This window comes from Orcinus orca, chromosome 2, assembly GCF_937001465.1.
Source record: "Orcinus orca chromosome 2, mOrcOrc1.1, whole genome shotgun sequence".
Classification (NCBI taxonomy): Eukaryota; Metazoa; Chordata; class Mammalia; order Artiodactyla; family Delphinidae; genus Orcinus; species Orcinus orca.
In genome coordinates this window covers 103,696,657-103,722,791 of record NC_064560.1, presented here as the reverse complement: position 1 = coordinate 103,722,791, position 26,135 = coordinate 103,696,657, and the positions used below count along the sequence as shown (strand labels likewise).

The window sequence follows — 26,135 nt, the reverse complement described above, 5'->3', positions numbered from 1 at the left end:
CTTTCTCTGAACTCAGCAGTCTCAGCCCTTCACTTTGAGTAAGCCACTCTGACCTCCTTGCCCTTCCCTAATCATATGAAACACATCTCTCCCTCAGGTTCTCTGCATGTGCTATCCCCTCTGCTTGCAGTATCCACTTCAGGTCTCTAGGAAGGAAAGCCTTGCCACCTTGTAAAATAGGAAAATCGATCCACCCCCAATCTATCACCCACAGGCATGCTTATTTGTCCATTTCCCCTATAGAATATAAGCTCCATAAAAGCAGGGCCTTTCTGTTTTGTCTGCTGCAGGACCACCAGCAACTATAAAAGGGTCGTTAGCCAAGTCCTGGTGGGTTGCTGCCTTGCAGTTACCAGTTGTTCCCTCCTATGCCTCCTTTCTTTTGCTGTGTCCCATGTTTCCCAAGTCTTGTATAATTTCTTAAAGTTTCTTACATATGAATGCCATCCTTCCCTGGAGTCTTGGCTCTTAAAGGCTTTTGTAGCATGAAATGAGATAGTGCTGGAAGTGCTTTGATATATTTACAAGGTTGTGCAACCATCATCATAATCTAAATTTAGAACATTTCATCATTGCAAAAAGAAAGCCTGCAACCCTTAGCAGGGGTGCCCACCCTGTCTGCCCACCCTCTTTGAATTGTATACATTAAACAGATGAACTTTGTGCTATGTAAATTGTATCTCAATAATGCTCTTTTAAAAAGTGATTTGTAAAAAAAAAAAAGTGATTTATAAGCAGGAATGTCATATAGATGTTTTCATTTTTTAGGCTGAAAAGAAAATTAGAGACACCTCGAGGCTAACATGTTAAAGGATTATTCTTTTATGAACTTCCCATGTGGGCCATTTTTTTACCTTTTCAAAAATGCAAAGATTTAACTTTAACACATTGTCCGTTATTTTTCTCAAATTATAATAGTTATTTCTCATGAACCATAAAATGTGTTTTCATGTAAGTAAATATGGAAACATAAAGTTACATGTAGGCTTAATATATTAACTATAACTAGCGATATCTGCATCATTTGTCTTTGTCAGATTCTTTCATGTAGATGCGCAGACAGGTAATTTCCATTCTGAATAGGTACCAATATTATTTATGAATATTTATGTACTTGTAATTTTAATTAGTTTTTCCCTTAGTTGAATTCTACCCACGTTCACTAATTTTTGATTTTATCATCTACTAATTCTTTTTTAAATTTATTTTATTTTTTATTTATTTTTGCCTGCGTTAGGTCTTCGTTGCAGCACGCAGGCTTCTCACTGCGGTGGCTTCTCTTGTTGCGGAGCACGGGCTCTAGGCATTCGGGCTTCAGTAGTTGTGGCACGTGGGCTCAGTAACTGTGGCTTGTGGGCTCTAGAGCGCAGGCTCAGTAGTTGTGGTGCGCAGGCTTAGTTGCTCCGCAGCATGTGGGATCTTCCTGGACCAGGGCTCAAACCTGTGTCCCCTGCGTTGGCAGGTGGATTCCTAACTACTGCGCCACCAAGGAAGCCCTTATCTACTAATTCTTATTCTTTATCTGTATGGGAAATTGATATTGAAACTTTGAAGTCCGTGTAATGGTAGCATTGCCATTTTGCTATTCCTTTAATCTGCTTCTATTTGCCTAAGGAGAAATATGTCATGTCACTTAAAAGTAAGTATCAGAAACTGAAGAGTAATATAGTTGTGGATGAAATGTAAGAGATTTTATTTAGATAGTAAAAATTGAATTTTAATGGTATTTTATCTTTTACAGTTAAACGAAGGCATATGATATACTGAAATGCACACTTGTCAACAAAATACTTTATTACCAAAAATAATAAGGCAATTTGAGAGTATCAACCTATGAACAAATGTATAATTGACTATCATTTCATTTTTCAGAGCATGCTTCATACTCGAGCATATCTTTAATTTTACCATAAAACAGTCTTTAATAGTGAGTTGAAATATTTGATGAGTGGTAGTCTCAGATTCTATATTCACTTTTTTTGTGAATAAGGAAAAATAAACTATGTGCACTCTACCCTTTAAAGTTACGATTTACCAACTCTTATTCCACTTAGGGTGATAAAGAATTATTACATTTAGTTTTAAACTCTTCAAATTATGGTATCTTAAATATTTTGGTTAGTTCTTGGTAGCCAAACCCAACTGGAATACGCTTTCAAAGTTTTTAGATGAGTTGGGATAAAATATATAGAAATCTTAAAATTGTATTTATTAGTCTTTGCATGCTCTTTCATATTGAATTCTGCCTTTCATTTATAAGTTTAAACATTTTTAAATGTGCTACTTGCTCATTAGGCTATTAAACTTGTCAATATATTATGAGGTAAATCAGTGTTAAATACTAATAGAAATTGAGGTACACAGAGGTTAAATGACTTGTCAAGTCATATTTCATACGCCATTCCTTTTGAAGGGGTTATCTTGCTTAAATTTGTACTAACCGAATACAACTGTTTGTATGGGAATTGAAATCACATTTTCTTTGCACTCCGTGGAAGACTGAGCCCCTGAGATTGATAACTACACTAAATACTATCTCAGGAATTTCAGGAAGCAGAATGAGCCTGCAGGGTAATGGAGGTCTTTCATTCGCTTATTCCACAGAGAGATTCTGGAACTTGGCAGCTATATTCAATAGCTAGTGTAACTGAGAGAACAGTTGGTGCGTGGGTTTGGACAGATTTTGCCTGCTTAGTGATCCAGGTCTTTCCATGGGGAATTTCACGTAGCATGAAACATGCTGCAAACTCCCTTTAGAGAAAATCTGGACAGGAGATGGTAACACCCAAAACAATAACAGCAATATTGTTTTGCTTCTCATTGCCCTTGCAAACAAAGTGATTTCTTAACCCACTACTCAAGGAGGAGTAATTTTTGCAAACAGAGTATCAGATTTGGGGATTTATTTTGGTGACTGTGTGGTTTCGTTAAATTACATATTCAAGAAAAGTAATGTATAAAGCTGATTCCATTCAGCTTTATAACATGAGCAAATTTTCCAGAATACACAATTAAAATTTTAAAATTTCAGATCTCCTTGAATATTGTATAACTGTATTGAAAGACCACCTCTACCAATTTTACTTCTCTGAATCACAGTACTTTTCCAATATTTGTCCTCTGTCTTTATACAGGTTCTCAGAATTTACCTAGAACTACTTCCTCTTTCTATAATGTCTGAATATTTAGAATATCTAATAGAGTGTCAAGTATGCATTATCATATTTTGTCAGGATGTGCCACTAATATACATCCATCTGGTTTTATTTATTTTAAACTTTTTTATTTAAACTTCAAAGTTTTGATGAAATGAATTTTTGTCTCACCATCCTTGTAATATCTACATTCTGTAAAACAGATCTATTTAAAATATGTGCTGCAATCTATATAATATGAATTGATTTCAGCTGAGAAAGTAGTTTTGAAGACTGTTGGTTTTATATTATGCAAATTACTTTCCCTAGTAAAGTAGCATTTTCTGGAATTCAGAATATCCTGTAGTTACATTTACAATTTCTTCTTAACAAAATAACAGGACACGTAGTCTGACAAGTAAGAGAGTATTTCCACATAAAGTGAAACAACATATTTGAAACTGGAACAGTCTTAGAGAATCCAGATTATGTGGACTCCATATCTATAATCCCAGGAAGTACCAAATAGTCATTTGGTAAGATCATTAAAGGAAGGCTACTGCAAAAATATTCTTAAGATGTGAATTGACCTATAATTTTTATTTAAATGTATTCCTTACATCCACAAAAAAATGTTACTCATTTATTTGACCACTAAATAAGCTAATATTATTATTTTTTAATTGAAGTATAGTTGATGTACAGTATTATACAAGTTACAGGTATACAACATAGTGATTCACAAATTTTAAAGGTTGTATTCCATTAATAGTTACTACATAATACTGGCTATATTCCTGTGTTGTACAATACATCCTTGTTAGTGAGCTAATATTTAAATGTCTATTCTGTGTCAAGCACTCTGGTAGGTACTTGGGACCAAAAAGAGAGAATCTCTGCCCTTATGGAGCATGAGTCTTGTCAAGAAGACAGGTATTGATCAAATATTCATGCTTATTTAGGTAAAAGTAACTGTGATATCTGCTATAAAAGATAAGTATATTGTGCTATTAGAACAGCTGAGAGGGACATTTTATTTTGTCAGGCAATTCAGAAAAGTATTCCCTAAGGAAGTTATTTTACAGCTGACATCTCAAGAACAGGCAGGAGTTAACCAGTTGAAAAGGGATGGAAAGACCTGTTATAATGAAAAATTTTAAAACCAGTAAATGTATTGCAAAATCTTTTCAACTACTGATTTTAAATATCATTACCAACCCTATAAGTCTATAGCTTGTGAAATTTAGAATTTACATTTCTCTGTTGGCTGCCTGCAGTGAGAGTATTTGGCTTATGTGTGGATGTGTTCACCAGTTGGGTGTGTATGGTAACAAACATGCTTCTTCCCCATGGTAAAATGAGTTTCTTTTTGGATAATTGCTCTCAGTAGTTACCACTGAGTCTCAACTATTTCTATGTTGGCAAGTCCCCAGAAGGTTCCAAAAGAGGAAATGCATGTCCATCTTTAGCTCTTTGATTCTATGTGTGATATTTTAGTCACGAAATAATTTCCAGCTGGCAAGCTTGACATACATATTCAACAGCAGCTAAATATTGTTGCTGCATCTATTACATAAGCTGCAAAGAAACTCAGTCAAGAGATGCTCCAAAATTTATAAAAGTTTTAATACTCAAACATTTGGTATTTTTATCATAAAAATCTGAGTCTCATTTATGATTGATTTGATTGTTCACATTACAGCCCTTCCCTTCCCCAGATCCATATAGTTTGTTTATTTTCCAGGCTCCCATATGTTACATCTTCAGAGTTGGGCCATTTTCCCAAAAGTCAGGCCATGGAGGAAGTTGAGTGATAGGGAATCTTTTATGAGGAGAATCAGGCGAGTTGGAATTTAAGACCTACCAGAGGGAGGTCAGTTAGTCCAACTCTGTCCAGTTGTAAACAAGAACACTGGTAACAAGGAACATCAAACGATTGCTCAAGGTCACCCAGGTGGTTAGGACACAGCTGAGGTGCGTAAACCACCTTCTCCAGAATCTGTCCAGTATAGTTTGTATTATACATTTATAGGATAATGATTAAAATCATCACTTGAAACCCATGAAATTAAAAATGGTTTTTGACTATGTTTAAGTATTGCTACAATTTGGGTATACAATGAAAGTAATTACTCCTGTGTCCTTACATCTTTTATCTTATGTTCTTTGACTATCTAAAACTCAGAAATTTGTCTAGTTAGCAGGGGTGAGTGTGTTTATAAGTAGAAATAAGGTAAATAGATCCCAAGCAATCATCAGCTTAGCAAAGTATATGATGGGGTTTACATGTAAGGAAAGCCTATAGGCTTTCTCAGTAAAAAGAAGAAAAAGGGCCACATTTTTGGCCCAGACCAAGTGAGATATTCAGGTCAAATTACTGAACCAGCAGCTATGATCCTACAGTAAATTCTAAGCCTCATAAAGTTTGTGATTAAATCCTTACAAATTCAATTGATTTTCCTATGAGTGTCTCCTAATGGCCCTGATTCTTCTACTAAAATATGGAGGGAAAGGGGATCACAATATAAAGATGCCCATCTGCTGGCTTTTCTTCTAGTAGAAAGTGCTGTGTCTACAAAAGAGTTGTATTTTAAACCTTCAGTTCCCTTTTTTCCAAGGCTTTGTGCTCACCGATTATAAGCATGCACATTTTTAAAATGTAGATTTAAGTATGGCTCACCCCTCTACGCTAGTCAACGTGAGGCATCCTCTTTCTGAGTGAATTCCTGGGTTCATATACTCAGAATCTCCTCAATTCTAAAATGCTAAGTAGACTATATCTTAATGCATATACCCTTGCCTTAAAGGCACATGATCCACGTGGATCCACGGTTCATATTTGTATTTAGGTACAATTTCTCTGCCTTTTGAACTGCTTTGATCTATGTATCTGTGACTTACAATTAGCCTCTCTAGAGGGTTGGTGGTGGAGAAATATCTCTAGAATCCCAAAGTGAAATCAATAATTCATCCTTTTTCCAAAGCTGTTCTTCCTCTGCTGTACTTGACAGCGTCACTCTGAGCCCAGGAACCCCACTCACATCCTCAGATCAGACTAAGTGCTCCACTCTTCCTTACTCCTCTTCTGCAGGGTCAAAGCTCCAACAGTCTACTTTTAAGTGTCCTCCTCTTTTCTCCCTTCTTCTCAAACCCACTCACAACTTCACTAGTACAAGACAAGATCATCTTCCCTATGGATTCCTTCCTAGATGCCAAGCTTCTCAAATTGCCTCTCTCCTGCTGCATAAGGTCTGTCTAAAATTCTCTCTCCCTCTCTCCCCCTCTGTCTCTTCTTCCCTCCCTCTCTCCCTCTCTCATCCTCCCTCTCTCCCTCTCCCTCTCTTCTACATGGAATTGTTCTAAATATAAAACATGTTGGTAAGATTCCATTAATAACAATATTATGTCCAACGTCTTTGCTTTGAATAGCTACTTAATCCTTCATGAATGCCATTTATGTGTAGGTATATTACTGTTCCAAAAGGAGAAGTCAGAAGCCAGTGCCTTTGCCAGTTTTCATTAGACTGGGTAATCTAAAGCTTCAATTAAAATATAAAATAGAAACAATAATTCTCTGCTTCACGATGCAAGAAAAATGGTTCCTTTGTTGGTAATTTTGAATTTATTTAACTTATGTTTTATTGTTCAATAATCATGACAGAAATAGATTTTTAAGTTAGCCATGATCCTCCTTCTCCATTTTCTACTGCTACATATGCACACAGAATTTTGTATAACTGTAATAATAGCATAAATGCACTTCTGTATTTTTTCATGTTTTATGAATTTTGGCATATTGATAGAGTTTCAGAATCTTTTCAGTAGTTACATAATATTTTACCACATCCGTAAACCTCAGCTTTTTAACCAACTCTCTATTTTTGGATAATCAGGTTAATAGCATTCTTTAAATTACAATGAATAACACTACAATGAAAATATTCTTGTATTATGATTTTTCCTCATTTTGTTTACATCTTTGGGGCAAATTCCCAGTAGAATCATTGAATATCAACAGTATGATTAATACTGTGTATATTTCTTGAAATGTGTTACCAAATCATGTACTGAAGTTTTCACCAGTGTGCACTGTCACCAGGGGATGGCTATGCTTGTTTCAGCCCACCTTCAACAGAATAGAATATTGGAAAGACTTTACGTTTGCTGTTTTAATAAAGTGGTACCTCGTTATGTGTTTATACTTTGAATTTCTTTCATAACTAAGGAATTGAACATTTTTTCGTATGTTTGTTAACTAATTTTACTTGTTTTTTTTAATTCATGTCCCTGCCCTTGAAATATTGGTCTTTAATTCAATGAATACTATGTTAATTTTTAATCTCTATGGCTTCTTTATACAATATAGCTTTTAATTTTTAAAACTATTGCTGCATATATTTTTTTTCAGGATGGATTCCATTTAAATTGCATTATTTTTGTTATAAGGTTTTTTTTATATCATATGATCTATCTTTATGGTTTCTTTTAGTTTCAGTGTTATCCAGCAAAATATGTTGTTAGTTTCTAATGTTATTTCTGTATGTATGTTAATTCTTTGATCCCTTTGGTCTTCATTTTAGTGTTAAAAATCCATTTTATAATAGAAATATGTCATGTTTTTGTGGTTATGGGAATAATTCAGTTGCACAGAGGAAAAATTTATGATGCAGAAGAGATAGTACATGATTGCAACAGCCAAGTCTTTGAGTGGGAGAAGTTGGCTATTATTCAGTACACAAGTGGACTGCTTAGCTTTAGGTAGTAGTAGAGGTAGTTCAGTCATAGTAGCAAGAGGAGAGGAAAAGTACATGGCTTTAGGAGGCAAAATGGTAAGTGTGGTAGTGGAATCTCAGTGATCTGCTAAGAGTGAAGAGAGGACAAGGGTTCTTGTATGTTTGTGGAAAGAGAAGAACAGGAATATAAAATAATACTCTCAGAGCATAGGGACCAAGTGCTTAGTGAACTGTGGAGATGGCTGTCCATATGGAGGGCCCTTTTGACATTTGTGGCCATTATTTTAGATAACAACAGCCAGCATGGTGATGTTTTTTCCAGTCCTGTTGAGACACTAGGATACAGGCACAGAAGAGATAAGGAATTGGTTTTACACAGGTTTGTCCTTGGCCAGGAGAGTATGACAAAGGGAGACGCCAAGTATTTGAGGGTATATGTAAAGAAAGAGATTACAGTCATGGACCGTAGACTCTCAGGTAGTTAAAGAGAAAGTAAAGTTATGAATGAGGTCATTTAGAGAGAAAATGTGGGTCTCAGTGGATATAAGAGGGAGCGAGGTAAAGTAGTAGTCAGAGCACGATGCCTTTCAAAGAGCAGAATGCTAAAAATTGAGATTTAGAGTGAGTGCGCTTGTTGGTACCGACATGATCTAAGATCAGACCATAGAAAGGGATGGCTGTTGTGGGAGGGAGGACAAACCCAAGGGAGAGTGGAGCTCAGAGCTGAGAACCAAGACGCTAACTAGGTCATCTGCATAGTTATCAAGGTCACAAAAAATGAAGACAGTAGTGATTGCTAAGAGAAAAAAGCAGTGGGCTAAGAATTGTAAATCCAGTATTGATACTAATTTCCAGTAAGGTTGTATCATTAAAGATTTCTGTTAATGGTTTTGAAAGTGTCTGCTTCTCCATATCTTGCCAATACCAGGTATTATCAATATGCTTAATTGTTTTCAGTCTCCTGGGTGAAATTATCTTGGGTTTGGATTTTCCTTTTCTAACAACAAGTACAGTTGATCATCTTTTCCTGTCTAGTCATTTGTATTTCCTTTTCCATTCATGAGTTTGACCATTTTTCTGCTGATGTGTTCACCTTTTATTAGCTACTTGAAAGAAATCTTCCTGGAATAGAGAAATTCCCTTTGAGATATAAACTGCCTTGCAAGTGCTTTCCAAATTTTTTTTATTAGTTATCTATTTTATACATATTAGTGTATATGTCAATCCCAATCTCCCAATTCATCCCACTACAACCCCCCCACTCCGGCTTTCCCCCCTTGCTGTCCATACGTTTGTTCTCTGCATCTGTGTCTCTATTTCTGCCTTGCAGACTGCTTCATCTGTACCATTTTTCTAGATTCCATATGTATGCGTTAATATACGATATTCGGAAATTTGTTTTTCTCTCTCTGACTTCTTTGTATGACATTCTCTAGGTCCATCCATATCTCTACAAATGACCCAATTTCATTCCTTTTTATGGCTAAGTAATATTCCATTGTATATGTGTACCACATCTTTATCCATTCATCTGTCGATAAGCATTTAGGTAGCTTCCATGACCTGACTATTGTAAATAGTGCTGGAATGAACATTGGGGTGAATGTGTCTTTTTGAATTATGGTTTTCTCTGGGTATATGCCCATCAGTGGGATTGCTGGGTCATATGGTAGTTCTATTTTTAGTTTTTTAAGGAACCTCAATACTGTTCTCCATAGTGGCTGTATCAGTTTACATTCCCACCAACAGTGCAAGAGGGTTCCCTTTTCTCCATGCCCTCTCCAGCATTTGTTGTTGTAGATTTTCTAATCATGCAAATTCTAACTGATGTGAGGTGATACCTCATTGTAGTTTTGACTTGTATTTAATGTGCCTCTTGGCCATTTGTATGTCTTCGTTGGAGAAATGTCCATTTAGGTCTTCTGCCCATTTTTTGATCGGGTTGTTTGTTTTTTTTAATATTAAGCTGCATGAGCTGTTTATATATTTTGGAGATTAATCCTTTGTCTGTTGATTCGTTTGCAAATACTTTCTCCCATTCTGAAGGTTGTCTTTTCGTCTTGTTTATAGTTCCTATGCTGTACAAAAGCTTTTAAGTTTCATTAGATCCCATTTGTTTATTTTTATTTTCATTTCTCTAGGAGGTGGGTCAAAAAAGATTTTGCTGTGATTTATGTCAAAGAGTTTTCTTCCTATGTTTTCCTCTAAGAGTTTTATAGTGTCTGGCCTTACACTTAGGTGTTTAATCAACTTTGAGTTTATTTTTGTATATGGTATTAGGGAGTGTTCTAATTTCACTCTTTTACATGTAGATGTCCAGCTTTCGCAGCACCACATATTGAAGAGGCTGTCTTTTCTCTGTTGTATATTCTTGCCTTCTTTCTCAAAGATAAGGTGACCATATGTGTGTGGGTTTATCTCTGGGCTTTCTATCCTGTTCCATTGATCTATATTTGTGTTTTTGTGCCAGTACCATACTGTCTTCATTACTATAGCTTTGTAGTATAGTCTGGAATCTGAGGGAGCCTGATTCCTCCAGCTCTGTTTTTCTTTCTCAAGATTGCTTTTGCTATTTGGGCTCTTTTGTGTTTCCATACAAATTGTGAAATATTTTGTTCTAGTTCTGTGAAAAATGCCAGTGGTAGTTTGATAGGGATTGCATTGAATCTGTAGATTGCTTTGGGTAGTAGAGTCATTTTCACAATGTTGATTCTTCCAATCCAAGAACATGATATATTTCTCCATCTGTTTGTATCATCTTTAATTTCTTTCATCAGTGTCTTATAGTTTTCTGCATACAGATCTTTTGTCTCCTTAGGTAGGTTTATTCCTAGGTATTTTATTCTTTTTGTTGCAATGGTAAATCGGAGTGTTTCCTTAACTTCTCTTTCAGATTTTTCATCATTAGTGTATAGGAATGCCAGAGATTTCTGTGCATTAATTTTGTATCCTGCTACTTTACCAAATTCAGTGATTAGCTCTAGTAGTTTTCTGTTAGCATCTTTAAGATTCTCTATGTATACTGTCATGTCATCTGCAAACAGTGACAGTTTTACCTTTTCTTTTCCAATTTGTATTCCTTTTATTTCTTTTTCTTCTCTGATTGCTATGGCTAGGACTTCCAAAACTATGTTGAATAATAGTGGTGAGAGTGGACATCCTTGTCTTGTTTCTGATCTTAGAGGAATGCTTTCAGTTTTTCACCATTGAGAATAATGTTTGCTGTGGGTTTGTGGTATATGGACTTTATTATTTTACATAGGTTCCCTCTATGCCCACTTTCTGGAGAGTTTTCATCATAAATGGGTGTTGAATTTTGTCAGAAGTCTTTTCTGCATCTATTGAGATGATCATATGGATTTATTCTTCAGTTTGTTAATATGGTTTATCACATTAGTTGATTTGCGTATACTGAAAAATCCTTGCATCCCTTGGATAAATCCCACTTGATCATGGTGTATGTTCCTTTAAATGTTTGTTAGATTCTGTTTGCTAGTATTTTGTTGAGGATTTTTGCATCTATATTTACCAGTGATAGTGGTCTGTAATTTTCCTTTTTTGCAGTATCTTTGTCTGGTTTTGGTGTCTGGTGGCCTCATAGAATGAGTTTGGGAGTGTTCTTTCCTCTGCAATTTTTTGGAAAAATTTGAGAAGGATGGGTGTTAGCTCTTCTCTAAATGTTTGATAGAATTCACCTGTGAAGCCATCTGGTCCTGGACTTTTGTTTTTTGGAAGATTTTTAATCACAGTTTCAATTTCATTACTTGTGATTGATCTTGTCATATTTTCTATTTCTTCCTGGTTCAGTCTTGGAAGGTTATACCTTTTTAAGAATTCCTCCATTTCTTCCAGGTTGTCCATTTCATTGGCATAGAGTTGCTTGTAATAGCCTCTTATGATGCTTTTTTCTGCAGTGTCCGTTGTAACTTCTCCTTTTTCATTCCTAATTTTATTGCTTTGAGTCCTCTGCCTCTTTTTCTTGATGAGTCTGGCTAAAGGTTTATCAATTTTGTTTATCTTCTCAAAAAAGCACCCTTTAATTTTATTGAGCTTTGCTATTGTTTTCTTTGTTTCTATTTCATTTATTTCTGCTCTGATATTTATGATTTCTTTTCTTCTACTAACTTTGCATTTTATTTGTTCTTCTTTCTCTAGCTCCTTTAGGTGTAAGGTTAAATTGCTTATTTGAGATTTTTCTTGTTTCTTGTGGTAGGATTGTATTGCTATAAACTTCCCTCTTAGAACTGCTTTTGCTGCATCCCATAGGTTTTGGATCATCATGTTTTCATTGTCATTTGTTTCTAGGTATTTTTTGATTTCCTCTTTAGTGATCTCTTAGTTATTTAGTAACATATTGTTTAGCCTGTATGTGTTTATGTTTTTCACGTTTTCTTTTCCCTGTAATTCTAATCTCATAGCGTTGTGGTCAGAAAAGATGCTTGATATGATTTCAATTTTCTTAAATTTACTGAGGCTTGATTTGTGACCCAAGATGTGATCTGTTGTGGAGACTGTTCTGTGTGCACTTGAGAAGGAAGTTAATCTGCTGTTTTTGGATGGAATGTCCTATAAGTATCAATTAAATCTATCTGGTCTATTTGTCACTTAAAGCTTGTGTTTCCTTAATTTTCTGTATGGATGATCTGCCCATTGGTGTAAGTGAGGTGTTAAAGTCCCCCACTATTATTGTGTTACTGTCGATTTCCTCTTTTATAGCTGTTAGCAGTTGCCTTATGTATTGAGCTGCTCCTATGTTGGGTGCATATATATTTATAATTATTGTATCTTCTTTATGGATTAATCCCTTGATCATTATGGAGTGTTCTTCCTTGTCTCTTGTAACATTCTTTATTTTAAGGTCTATTTTATCTGATAATGAGTATTGCTACTCCAGCTTACTTTTGCTTTCCTTTTGCATAGAATATCTTTTTCCACCCCCTCACTTTCAGTCTGTATGTGTCCATAGGTCTGAAGTGGATCTCTTGTAGACAGCATATGTATGGGTCTTGTTTTTGTATCCATTCAGTGAGCCTGTGTCTTTTGTTTGGAGCATTTAGTCCATTCACATTTAAGTAATTATCGTTATGTATGTTCCGATTGCAATTTTCTTAATTGTTTTGGGTTTGTTTTTGTAGGTCCTTTTGTTCTCTTGTGTTTCCCATTTAGAGAAGTTCCTTTAGCATTTGTTGTAGAGCTGGTTTGGTGGTGCTGAAATCTCTTAGTTTTGCTTGTCTGTAAAGCTTTTGACTTCTCCATTGAATCTGAATGAGATCCTTGCTGGGTAGAGTAATCTTGGTTGTAGATTCTTCCCTTTCATCACTTTAAGTATGTCGTGCAACTTCCTTCTGGCTTGTAGAGTTTCTGCTGAGAAATCAGCTGTTAACTTATGGGAGTTCCCTTGTATGTTGTTTGTTGTTGTTTCGTTTTGGCTTTTAATAATTTTACTTTGTCTTTAATTCTTGTCAGTTTGATTACTGTGTGTCTCGGCATGTTTCTCCTTGGGCTTATTGTGGCTGGGACTCTGCCCTTCCTTGACTTGGGTGGCTATTTACTTTCCCATGTTAGGGAAGTTTTTGACTATAATCTCTTCAAATATTTTATCAGGTTCTTTCTCTCTTCTCCTTCTGGGACCCCTATGATGCAAATGTTGGTTCGGTTTATGTTGTCCCAGAGGTCTCTTAGGATGTCTTCATTTCTTTTCATTCTTTTTTCTTTATTCTGTTCTGTGCTAGTGATTTCCACCATTCTGTCTTCCAGGTCACTTATCCGTTCTTCTGACTCAGTTATTCTGCTATTGATTCCTTCTAGTGTATTCTCCATTTCAGTTTTTCTATTGTTCATCTCTGTTTGTTTGTTGTTTAATTCTTCTAGGTCTTTGTTAAACATTTCTTGCATCTTCTTGATCTTTGCCTCCATTTTTTTTCCCAAGGTCCTGAATCATCTTCACTATCATTATTCTGAATTCTTTCTCTGGAACGTTGCCTATGTCCACTTCATTTAGTTGTTTTTCTGGTGTTTTATATTGTCCCTTCATCTGGTACATAGTCCTCTGCCTTTCATTTTGTCTTTCTTTCTGTGAATGTGGTTTTCTTTCCACAGGCTGCAGGATTGTAGTTCTTTTTGCTTCTGCTGTCTGTCCTCTGGTGGATGAGGCTATCTCTGGACATTGAGAGGAGACTCCTGTGGGTCATCCCTCAGTGAAAGCAGCCAGGGGAAACAAAAGCCTATTCTGTGTTAGTGTTGGAGGGTCTGCTGCAGAGGCAGGTCCAATTATTTTATATTGATATTTTAGTGAAGTATTAATAAATCTTCCCATTCTTAAAAATAAACATTACAATTAATATATATTTAGTAATCAAGTAACTGTGTACATAAAGCATCAGATTGATATATTTTTTATTTGGATTTAATTGATTCTTCTAAAGGACCAAAATGTATTGTATATGAGTTAAATATTTTTTAAACTTTATAGTGGCTGTAGTTAGTACAAGGAAAAAGACAGGTCTTAAGTTTAAAAGCCTTTTACTTGACTTCATTTGAACAGCTTAGTTTCTCAACAGCAACCCCACACAGTACTGCTTCAGATAAATTTGTTGGATTTTTGGGTAGAAAATGAGAGTTAAATTTATGTAACACTAAGAGAAATGCAACTTTATTCACTCTTTTCCTGACTGATGAAAAGGTATTAAGAACTCACAAATGGAGTGCTTTTAAAGCATAAACAATTTCAGAGGTCTTCACACATTGATTTTTCTCTATATCTTAAAACTTCTATAATAACATCCTTCACTAAAATTTTCATTTATTGTCTAGCTCCAAGGATAATGGAAGCTGATTTGCTATATATGCAGTAGAATTTTTTAACTGTATCAAAGGCATATCCTAGCTCTGCTAAAGGGCCTGCACCACAGTCAATATAAAAGCACAAAAAGTCCCATCAGTTTAATAATAATAAAACCCAAAAAATGGAAAACTGAGGGTGCAGGGAAGAGGCCCCTGGGCCAGGGGCATGGGGAGCCCTGCTCATGGCACCAGGCCTGGCCACAGGGCTCCCCTGGTATTGCTGTTGCTACGAGATTGGGGGTCAGCAGTTGTCCTGTGGGAGCCATGGTTCACCTGGGTTGAGGACCCTTACTTCTTCTGGGGTGTGCTCAGCTTCTGCATGCCCCAGATCTTGCTCAGCTGGCCAGAGCTGAAGGCCTCAGTGGGTTTGTAACAGTCAACCAGCAGCTCCTTGACCCTGGCAGCTCGGGTGTCATTCATCACTCTCCATGTGCAGGAGTTCATCCACATCAATTTCCAGCTCCAGGATCTCCTCTTCCTGGCAGTTGTAGAGGTGAGTGATCTGCTCCAGGATCCACTCCTCCAGGTTGAGGCGCTTCCGTAGCTCCTTGCAGTTGTACTTGACTGTGACCTTCCCTTGGCGCCTCACTGGTCCCTCATCGTCTGCGCCACCTGGGCCCTCGCCTGCAGCCCCAGGATGGCTCTGAAAGTAGATGCGGGGTCCTGGGCCACCACTCCCTGGTCCAGGGGCCGGAGCCACCAACGCCGCACCCCCCACAGGGCCAAGTATGTGCGTCAGGCTCCTCCTTGTGCTGCTGCCTCCAGGATGCCTGCCGGCTGGCTCCAGGCCCCTGGCTAGGGTTAGCTCGTGAGCTCAGCTCCACAGGGCTCCTCATGGCTCCGCAGCAAGGGCAGCGGCGGCGGGCGTGCCTGGGGACAGATGCAGCATGTGGCGTCCCCAGAGCTGGCCTGGCCACACCCCGCCCCCTCCTCGCCAATCCCTAGAATTTTTTCTGTATATTAAATTGATAATACTTATCTGGTAGCAGCATTCAGTGTCATGCAATATGTATTGATGCTATTGTTATCTGCTTTTGGAATAAGTCTGTGAGGTACTTCAGCTTGAAAGAAGCAATAAGTGAACCAAAAAACAAATGATAACTAATGAGACAGTGAAGAGAACAGGGTAAATTCCCAGATTTCAAATGAACTGTACTATTTTGTGACTCCACTCATCCTCAGATTATCCTATATATATATATTCAGTCACCAAGAATACATCATAAGATAATTATTTATATGTAGTGGTCTCCATAGTTATTTAGCCAATCCTTTTAGCCCTTGAATGATTAATTCCAATTCATTTATTCAAAGTTTTTTGAGCTCCTACTTTTTACAAACACTGATGTAAACACTAGGGTTAAAATGATTAAAAAAAAAAGGGGGGGAGTCTCCACATTATAGCTTGATTAGAGTAAGAGTTAATAAGAAAATACAAGGAATCATTAGTATGACTCCCGAGCTGAGTGAGAGGTCAGCATGGACTAATACTAGCAAGTGATAACTTCTTATATGTGTAATTGGAGTTTCCAAAGAAGTAAAGATAGTCAGAGACAGTTGTTGAAATGGAAGATAGGTAAAGAAAATCTAATATGTGGAAATAGAGTCCCTGGAGAAGGAAAAACAAAAGAAAGCAATAGAATTTATGTTTAAAACTGTAATAAAAGAAAATTTTATAGAAATAAAAGACTTCCAGGTACAAATTGACAAGGCTGACTTAATACTAGAAAATCAACTTGGAATTGTCAACTTTGAAACAGATCCTGGTAAATTTATTGGATCTTAAAGATAACGGAGATATCTTCAGGGTCTCTAGTCATAAAGTGATTAGGATCTTTTTTAAAAAAGCCCCAGAAAACTACCAAGCCCCTTCCACACTGTGAAGATAAAAGAAGTCACATTCTGCAAGACCGAAAGGGCCTCCACCAGAACATGACCATGCTGGAGGCTTGACCTTGGACTTCCTAGATCTAGAACTGTGAGAAATACATGTTTGTTGCTTATAAGCCACCTAGTCTATGGCATTTGGTTATAGCAGCCCAAACAGACTAAGACAAAAGGGTAGTTTATTATTGGGAAATCCACTAATATCATATAACATATTAATAGGCTTAAGAAGAAAAAGCAGATGATAGTCGCCATGGAAAAAATACTGAAAAAGTACTTGACAAAATTCAATACATATAAACATTCAAGAACATAGAAATCAATGGATATTTCCCTTACCATATTTCATAAAAATAATTATATATTTTTATACATCTAGATATGTATGTGTATATATATTAAATATATATGAAATAGAGACATAATGCAAATTTGGCAAAATATTGACCATTGTTGAGTCTGAGTAAAGAATATATGGGAGTTCATTGTACTAGTCTTGCAACCTTTCTGTAATTTTTACATTATATCAAAATAAAATATTGTACAATTCGCTATTTCTGAATAATAGAGATGAAAAATTGGCTAAACAATGTCATTTTCTGTGTCTAATCCTTTTTAACCAAGTTACTGTAATAGTCTTTTAATATGGTAGTTCTTGTTACAACTACAATTAATTTTTACAATTACTGCAATTTATAAAGTATATTTCAGTGATGGCACATTTATACAGTGTTATCTCACTGAGTTTTCACAGAACAACCTGAAAGGGGGATAGAGTTACAGTCCCATTTTACAGAAGAGGAAACTGAGCCTTCTAGGAGTAAAATGGTCTGCCCAAGTTGACAGGGCAGTAAGTGATGGATTCAAGACAAAAATTCATGTCTCTGTCTCCCTTGCTGTCTCAAATCTTTCCTCCAGTGCATCCAGCTAACCCCAAAGACATGAGTTTTTCTATACTTTTGCTTAAATGTGGGGATTATATCCTAGGCTTCTTTTGTATTCCCATAGCACAATATGTGGCTTGCACATCACAAACAATCAATAATACTTGTTGAATTAAGTTAAATTACAATGTAGTATGAATAAATAAAAAGGGAAAGAGAAAAGAACAAGTCTGTGCTTAAATAGTTCCCTACATGTATTGATTCTCTTTGTCTTAATTTTCACATAAAAATTTGTTAGCTGACACAATGAAAAATTTAGGTAAATGAATATGAGCGATTGATTATATAAAGGTAGTATTGCAAATGTAGACAAAATATTTGACTAGTATTTTTAACTTTCAGGTGGGAATTTTATTGATGGTAAGTTCAATAAAGAAGGGGGAGAATACCAAGATGCTGTGTTTTTCATACTCTGTCTATTCTGAAAAGTGTTGGCCTAGATATAGTGCAGATGACATCATGTAATTTATATGTTCGTAAATCCTCCAGTACATGAAGTACCTTCAATCAATGACCAATGCCTAAAGGATGAGGTATATTTTTACTGAGTACACATTTTATTGAACTATAACATGCATAGAGAAATTGTGCAAATAATAGGTGTCCAGCTGGATAGATGTATACACAGTGCACTTACCTGTTAACAGAACCTCAGAAGTCCCCCATCATGTTCCTTTCCAGTCACTACCTAATGCCTCTGATAAAATTACTCACTATTTTGACTTCTAACATGATATAATACTTTTGCCTGTTGTGGAGCTTCATTTACATCAAACCATAGAATACGTTCTATTTTGTGCTGGGATTCTTTCATTGAACATTATTTTTTTGAGATATTACCCACATAGTCTGTTCATTCTCATTACAGTATTATGTTCCAGTGTACAAATATGCCACTATTTATTTATTCATTTTACTATTGAGGTATATTTGGGTAGTTTCCAATTTTAGACTATTAAAGTGGTGCTATGAATGTTCTTATTCACGTTTCAGCGGATATATATGTACACATATCTGTCATGGATATATCCAAGGAGTGGACTTACTAAGTCATAGAGATGCATATGTTCAGTTTAGTAGATATTACAAACTAGTTTTCCAAAGTGATTATACCAGTTACCTGGCCCATCAACAGTGTATACAAGTTCCAATTGCTCCACATCTCCACCGACTTGCTATTGCCTGTCTTTTTCATTCTAGCCATTTTGATAGACGTGTAATGATAATTAAAATTGTAGTTTAATTTCTGCTTTCCCGATGACTAAGAAAGTGAAATACTTCTTCATAAGGTTTTTGGCCATTTGGCTATTTCTTTTGTGAGCTACCTTTTCAATCTTTTGTCCATTTTTTTAATTGAGCTCTCTGACATTTTCTTAAAAATTTTAAGCTCTTTATATATTGTAGATATTAGCCTTTTGTTGGATATTTGTATTGCAAATATTTTCTCAGTCTATGACTTGGTTTTTTACTCTCTTAATAATGTCTTTATTGATGTATAGTTGATTTACAATATTAGTTTCAGGTATACAGCTTAGTGATTCAGTATTTTCACAGATTATACTTCATTAAAAGTTATTACAAGATAATGGCTATAATTCCCTGTGCTATACAATATATCCTTGTTGCTTATCTATTTTATAGTAGTTTGCATCTCTTAATCGCATACCTCTAATATTCCTCTCCCCCCTTCCCTCTTCCTTTGGGTAACCACTAGTTTGTTTTCTAAATTTGTGAGTCTTTTTCTGTTTTGCATATACATTCACTTGTATTATTTTTTTAGATTCCACGTGTATGTGACTTATTTTACTAAGCATAGTATTTTCTAGGTTCATCTATGTTGCTGCAAATAGCAGAATTCCATTCTTTTTATAGCTGAGAAATATAATATTGTATATATATACCACATCTTCTTTATCTGTTTGTCTGTTGATGGGCACTTGGGTTGCTTCTATGTCTTGGCTATTGTAAAAATGCTGCTAAGAACATGGGGTGCATGTATCTTTCTGAATTAGTTTTCATCTTCTCTGAATATATGCCCAGCAGTGGGATTGCTGGATCATATGGTAGTTCTAGTTTTAGTTTTTTGAGGAAGCTTCATACTGTTTTCCATAGTGGCTGCACTAATTTACATTTCCACCAAAAATGTACAAGGGTTCCCTTTTCTCAACATCCTCACCGACATTTTTTATTTGTAGACTTTTTTTTTTTTTTTTTTTTTTTTTTTTTTTTTTTTTGCAGTACGTGGGCCTCTCACTGTTGTGGCCTCTCCCATTGTGGAGCACAGGCTCCGGACGCGCAGGCTCAGCGGCCATGGCTCCCGGACCTAGCCGCTCCGCGGCATGTGGGATCTTCCTGGACCGGGGCACGAACCCATGTCCCCTGCATCAGCAGGTGGACTCTCAACCACTGTGCCACCGGTGAAGCCCTGTAGACTTTTCGATGATAGCCATTCTGACAGATGAGACGTGGTACCTTGTTTTTATTTGCATTTCTATAATAATTAGCATAGTTGAGCAGCTTTTCATGTGCCTGTTGGCTATCTGTATGTCTCCTTTGAAAAATGTCTATTCAGGTCTTCTACCCATTTTTTGATTGTGGTGTTTGGTGTTTTGTTTGTTGTTGTTTTGTTTTGATGTTGAGTTGTATGAGCTTTTTATATATTTTGTATATCAACCCCTTGTTAGTCATATCATTAGCAAATATTTTCTCCCATTCAGTAGATTTTTTTCATTTTTGTCAGTGGTTCCCCTTGCTGTGCAAAAGCTTTAAGTTTACTTAGGTTCCATTTATGGATCTTTGCTTTTATCTTTTGCCTTAGAAGACAGAGCCAATAAAATATTGCTACGATTTATGTCAAAGTGTGTTCTGCCTATGTTCTCTTCTAGGAGCTTTATGGTTTCTCGTCTTCATTTTATAGAAATATTCAGCTTATTTTCTTTATTTTTGTTTGTTTGCCTTTTGCTTGTTTTTATTTTTTAATTTTTAAATGCATTTTGAGTTTATTTTTCTTTATGGTGTGAGGAAATGTTCTAATCTCACTGTTTTACATGTAGTTGTCCAGTTTTCCCAGCACCACTTGTTAAAGAGACTGTCCTTTCTCCATAATATATTCTTGTCTCCTTTGTTGTAGATTAATTGACCATAGGTGTGTGGGCTTATTTCTGGGCTTTGTATCCTGTTCCACTGATCTGTGTATCTGTTTTTGTGCCAGTACCAGGCTGTTTAGATTACTGTAGTTTTGTGGTATCTTCTGAAGTCTCAAAGTGTGATACCTCCAGCTTTGTTCTTTTTTTCTCAAGATTGCTTTGGCTATTCTGAGTCTTTTGTGGTTTCATATGAATTTAGGATTATTTGTTCTAGTTCTGTGAAAAATGTCATGGTATTTTGATAGGGACTGTATTAAACCTGTAGATTGCTTTGGGTAGTATGGCCTTTTTAACATGTCATTTAATGATTTCTTTTGAAAAATAGAGGTTCTAAGTTTAAACAGTGCAATTTATCAATAACCTCCTTTATTAGTAGTACTGTTTTTGTCCTCTTTAATTAATCTTTGCCTACCCAAGATTATGAAAATAATCTCTTACGTTTTCTTCTAAAAGCTTTATTGTTTACCTTTCTATTTTAGATCTACAGTCCATCTGAAACTCACTTTTTGTGTATCAACCCCCTTGATGAAGTCGTATGATGTAATAGAAAGATCTTTTATTCTCTAAGCTCAGACTGATCTGGAGAATATAACAGAAATATGTAGAAGTGTATGCCCAAGAATACACAAAGCATAGTTTTTAAAAACCATATTAAATGATGACATTAATTTTATTGGCATGGAAGACTGTTGAGTGAAAGGAGTGGGTTATAGAACATAAAGCATTTATACAAATTGTATGCACACATATATTTTAGATACATAAATTCATACAGTGTTATCCTGAAGGGTAATCAGGCATAGTTTAACAACATATCTGTGAATCATGGGATTTATGGTAATTGATATTTTTCTTTGAACTTTTCTGTATTGTTTGAATATTTTTCAGTGAATATGTATCTTCATTTCCAGAATAAACATGAAAAATCATTCTTATTTAAATACAAATACATAGGGGAGAAGAGTTATCCAGAGGTACCCATAATAACCTTTTGGATCTTTTCATTCAGTCATTTTTCTTGGCATAGATGGTGGCTGTTTTATCCTTTAATAAAAATTGTAATTCCTATTTAATTAGACTTCTGAATCTTGTACAAGTCTGGCCTGAGGGGGAGAGAGGCTAGAACAAAAGAACTCCTTGTGTCCAGTAAATAGATTTATTTCTGTAACGAAAAATGATTCATGATAAGATGTATCACTTTTATGGTTTATCTACATGCTTCATGAAAGAAGGAACCAATCCCTCCACATCTTTGCATGTTGATTAGTAGAGCCAGTTCAGCTGTATGTACTTTGCCTTCATGCCAAAAACAAATCAGTATATAAAATTCTTTGGTCCACTGCAAATTTTCCTCTCACAACTCTGTAGATGTTGTTTTGTTATCCCATAGCCTCTAGGGAATGGAAGGATCACAGGTCAGCCTGCTTTAAATAATTTTGTATACTTGCTTTTCTGTTTATAAGCCTAAAAGATTTTTTTCCTTTATTTTGTCTTTCAAACATTTTGGCAGATGTTTTATTATTTATTTTTATTTTTATTTATTATTTATTATTCATTAGTACCTAGACGTGAGTATCTCTTCACTAGTAGAGAATTTCTTAACTTCATACTTGCTTTCCTCTCTCTCCCACTAAAAGACTGTTCTCTTTAATTATGCATCTTATTATTGATTCTGTTCCATTTGTTTAACTTTTTTTTCTCCTTATGTTGGATCTCTCCTCTCTAGTTATAGAAGTCTCTCTGACTACTGTATCAATCATTTATTCTCTAATTTTCTTCTCTAAGAATTATCCCTGCATCCTAGAGGATTTTGTTAAGCTAGGCTTCAAGTACTGATTTATTTTCCTAAATTGTCTATTTTGCTCTTTACTTTTTCTAGTTGTATTTTTTAAATAAGTTACTAGTTTTTGAAAATACAGGTACATGGTTAAAACAGTACAAAAAGTATTCTGTGAAAAGTTTCTTTTTGTTACCTGACAAGTTAACCACTGTTTCTAGTTTCTTGTGTATTTCCAGAAATATTCTAAGCATACACATGTATGTATGCACGTATCTTTTTTCTTTTCTACATAAGTGGTAATATATTATCCATACTCTTCTTCACCTTGCTGTTTTACTTAACAATATAACTTGAAGTTTGTACTATGTAAATACATTTAGATCTACCTCATTCTCTATTACAATTATATTGTTTTCAATAGAATGGTTGTATAAAACATACTTAATTCTTCTTATATCAATACATATTTAGACTATTTTTAATACTTTGCTAATATAAATAACTCTGTACATATATTTTTTCTTTACATGTGCAAGTATATTTAGACAGGAAATTTTAGAAGTGGAATTGCCAAAAGATATGCACATTTAAAATTTTGAAATATATTGCTAACTTTTCCCTAAAAAGCAGAACACTGTATTTTCTACTTTAGCAATTTGATAGATAACTACCATCTCATTAAATTTTCATTTAAGTATGAACGAAGTTATGCATTTTTCACATGTTTAAGGCCATTGTCTTTTTTTAAAGTGAGAATTCCCAAGGAAATTATTAATAAAGTTTAAAAAATAACCATTACCACCAATAATAATATTAAAAGTAATCAAGTATTTAGGATATTTTAATCACTTGTGGCTAAAATATAAATTAAGTGAAGCATTTTTTAACTGTTCATGACTTATCTATTAGTTCCATTTCCTTTATAAGTAATAAACAGATGATTGCAACTCATAAAGCAAAGAGAAAATGACTTAGTTGAAATCTACCAAAAAGATAAATCCCTATTTTTTTTTATAAGTTGTAAATAATTGATAGAAATCAATTTTATCCTAAAACAGAATCTCAACTACAGGTTACATTTAAATAAGTAATGAGAAAGTGTACAGGAAACTAAAAGAAATGAAACCCATAAAGATTTAAGTCTTTTAAGAAAAAGCTACAAGCAATGATTTTGCAATATATGTTATAACCTGAGAAATACATGAAACTGATTATTTATGAGCATTTTTTATGAGCTATGTATATGGAATAAAATTCTTTATATTTTATTGATAATTCTTAATAAAAAGTTTATTGATATACACAGGGCTTTTTATTTTAAGGCAGAAAATTAGGTCTTTTAAGACACACCAGTGGCTTTTCCCCATGGGAAGCTGTACACCAGCAAACTTTTACATCATGTCCAATGTTAAACATGTCCTCTATCAGTTTGATTGATGACCTGGTCTATTCTCAGCAAAACTGAGGAGAAAATGAAGGAATAGAGATGGCAAAAGAACTGGATACAACCTTTACATTCTTTTATCCATCCATCCATTTATCTTATCCTTGTCTGAGCAGACAAAGTGGTGTGAGGAATCAAACATTTATCTTATCTGTTGTGTTATCTGTTCTTAGAAAGCTTATCTAGGCAGAGAAGAGGTAAGAGGCAAGGTTATATGATGGAAAGACACAGAACCAGAATTAGACTTTATGCTGCACCACATCTACCACAGTCATCACTGTTACCACCCAAGTCCAAACAGCCAAGTCTGTCCATTGTTCATTCTACTGCAGTGGCTCCTCTCTACACTGCTGCTTCCACTTTTAGATCCCTGTAATCTTTTCTCCAGACAGCAACCAAAGTGATTTTTTACCAATGTAAAATGAGACCAAAAACCTCCAGCGTTATTCCATAACTCTTAGGAGGAGAGGTCCTTATCATAGAATTCAAGATCCTATGTGACCTGACCCTAGCTTCTCTCTGAAATCAGCTCTCACCACTCTCAATCACTCACTCTGCTTCAGCCACACTGGCTTCCTTGCATCTCCTTGAACTTGTCAAGGACACTCTTTGGCTCGAGGGCTACTTCACTTGCTGTGTTTTCTACCTGAAATGCTCTTCCAGAAGATGGCTGCATGGTTTGCTCTCTGACTTCATTCAGTTTTGCTTTCATATCGCCTCATTAGAGATCTTCCCTTAGCGCCCTATCGAAGAAAATGTACGCTCAGCTCATCTGCTCCCTTACCCTGCATTTTATTTTTCCAGAACACTTAAACTACTTCGCATTATATTGAGGGGTTTTTACTGTCTGCCTCTCCTCACTATATTATAAATTCCAAAATTCCAGGAATGCTCTGTTTTCCTCTTTGCTGTACTTTCAGTATGCAGCATAGTACCTGGTGCACAGTAGATAATCAGTAGATATGTTGCACAAGTGAATGAAATCCACATTTTGGTCCTAAGTACTAACTTTCATGGAAATACTCTGTACTACCTCTATTGCTAGGACTGCTAGGCCTATGGATAAAAGTACAATGTAAATGAAGCTTGTTTTTGTTTATTTTTTATACCCTTGCTCCATGGCTTGTCAATTAATGCCAATAGCTTCTTTGGGTGCCCGTATTTTTTTTTTTTTAACATCTTTATTGGAGTATAACTGCTTTACAATGGTGTGTTAGTTTCTGCTTTATAACAAAGTGAATCAGTTACACATATACATATGTTCCCATATCTCTTCCCTCTTGCGTCTCCCTCCCTCCCACCCTCCCTATCCCACCCCTCCAGGTGTTCACAAAGCACCAAGCCGATATCCCTGTGCCATGCAGCTGCTTCCCACTAGCTATCTACCTTATGTTTGTTAGTGTATATAAGTCCATGCCTCTCTCTCGCCCTGTCACAGCTCACCCTTCCCCCTCCCCATATCCTCAAGTCTGTTCTCCAGTAGGTCTGTGTCTTTATTCCTGTCTTACCCCTAGGTTCTTCATGACATTTTTTTTTCTTAAATTCCATATATATTTCTTAGCATACGATATTTGTCTTTCTCTTTCTGACTTACTTCACTCTGTATGACAGACTCTGGGTCTATCCACCTCATTACAAATAGCTCAATTTTGTTTCTTTATATGGTTGAGTAATATTCCATTGTATATATGTGCCACATCTTCTGTATCCATTCATCCGATGATGGGCACTTAGGTTGTTTCCATCTCTGGGCTATTGTAAATAGAGCTGCAATGAACATTTTGGTACATGACTCTTTGAATTTTGGTTCTCTCAGGGTATATGCCCAGTAGTGGGATTGCTGGGTCATATGGTAGTTCTATTTGTAGTTTTTTAAGGAAGCTCCATACTGTTCTCCATAGTGGATGAACCAATTCACATTCCCACCAGCAGTACAAGAGTGTTCGCTTTTCTCCACACCCTCTCCAGCATTTATTGTTTCTAGATTTTTTTGATGATGGCCATTCTGACTGGTGTGACATGGTATCTCATTGTAGTTTTGATTTGCATTTCTCTAATGATTAATGATGTTGAGCATTCTTTCATGTGTTTGTTGGCAGTCTGTATATCTTTTTTGGAGAAATGTCTATTTAGGTCTTCTGCCCATTTTTGGATTGGGTTGTTTGTTTTTTTGATATTGAGCTGCATGAGCTGCTTGTAAAGTTTGGAAATTAATCCTTTGTCA

At 35.6% G+C, this 26,135-nt stretch overlaps 1 protein-coding gene and 1 pseudogene across 2 annotated transcripts in view; one reads left to right on the top strand and one right to left on the bottom strand.

The window, feature by feature from the left end:
• Window positions 1-26,135, top strand: part of UNC13C (unc-13 homolog C) — a 790,070-nt gene that overhangs the window by 632,589 nt on the left and 131,346 nt on the right. The gene's annotated exons all lie outside the window — the stretch shown is intronic.
• LOC105748228 (protein phosphatase 1 regulatory subunit 14B-like) lies at window positions 14,936-24,623 on the bottom strand (annotated as a pseudogene).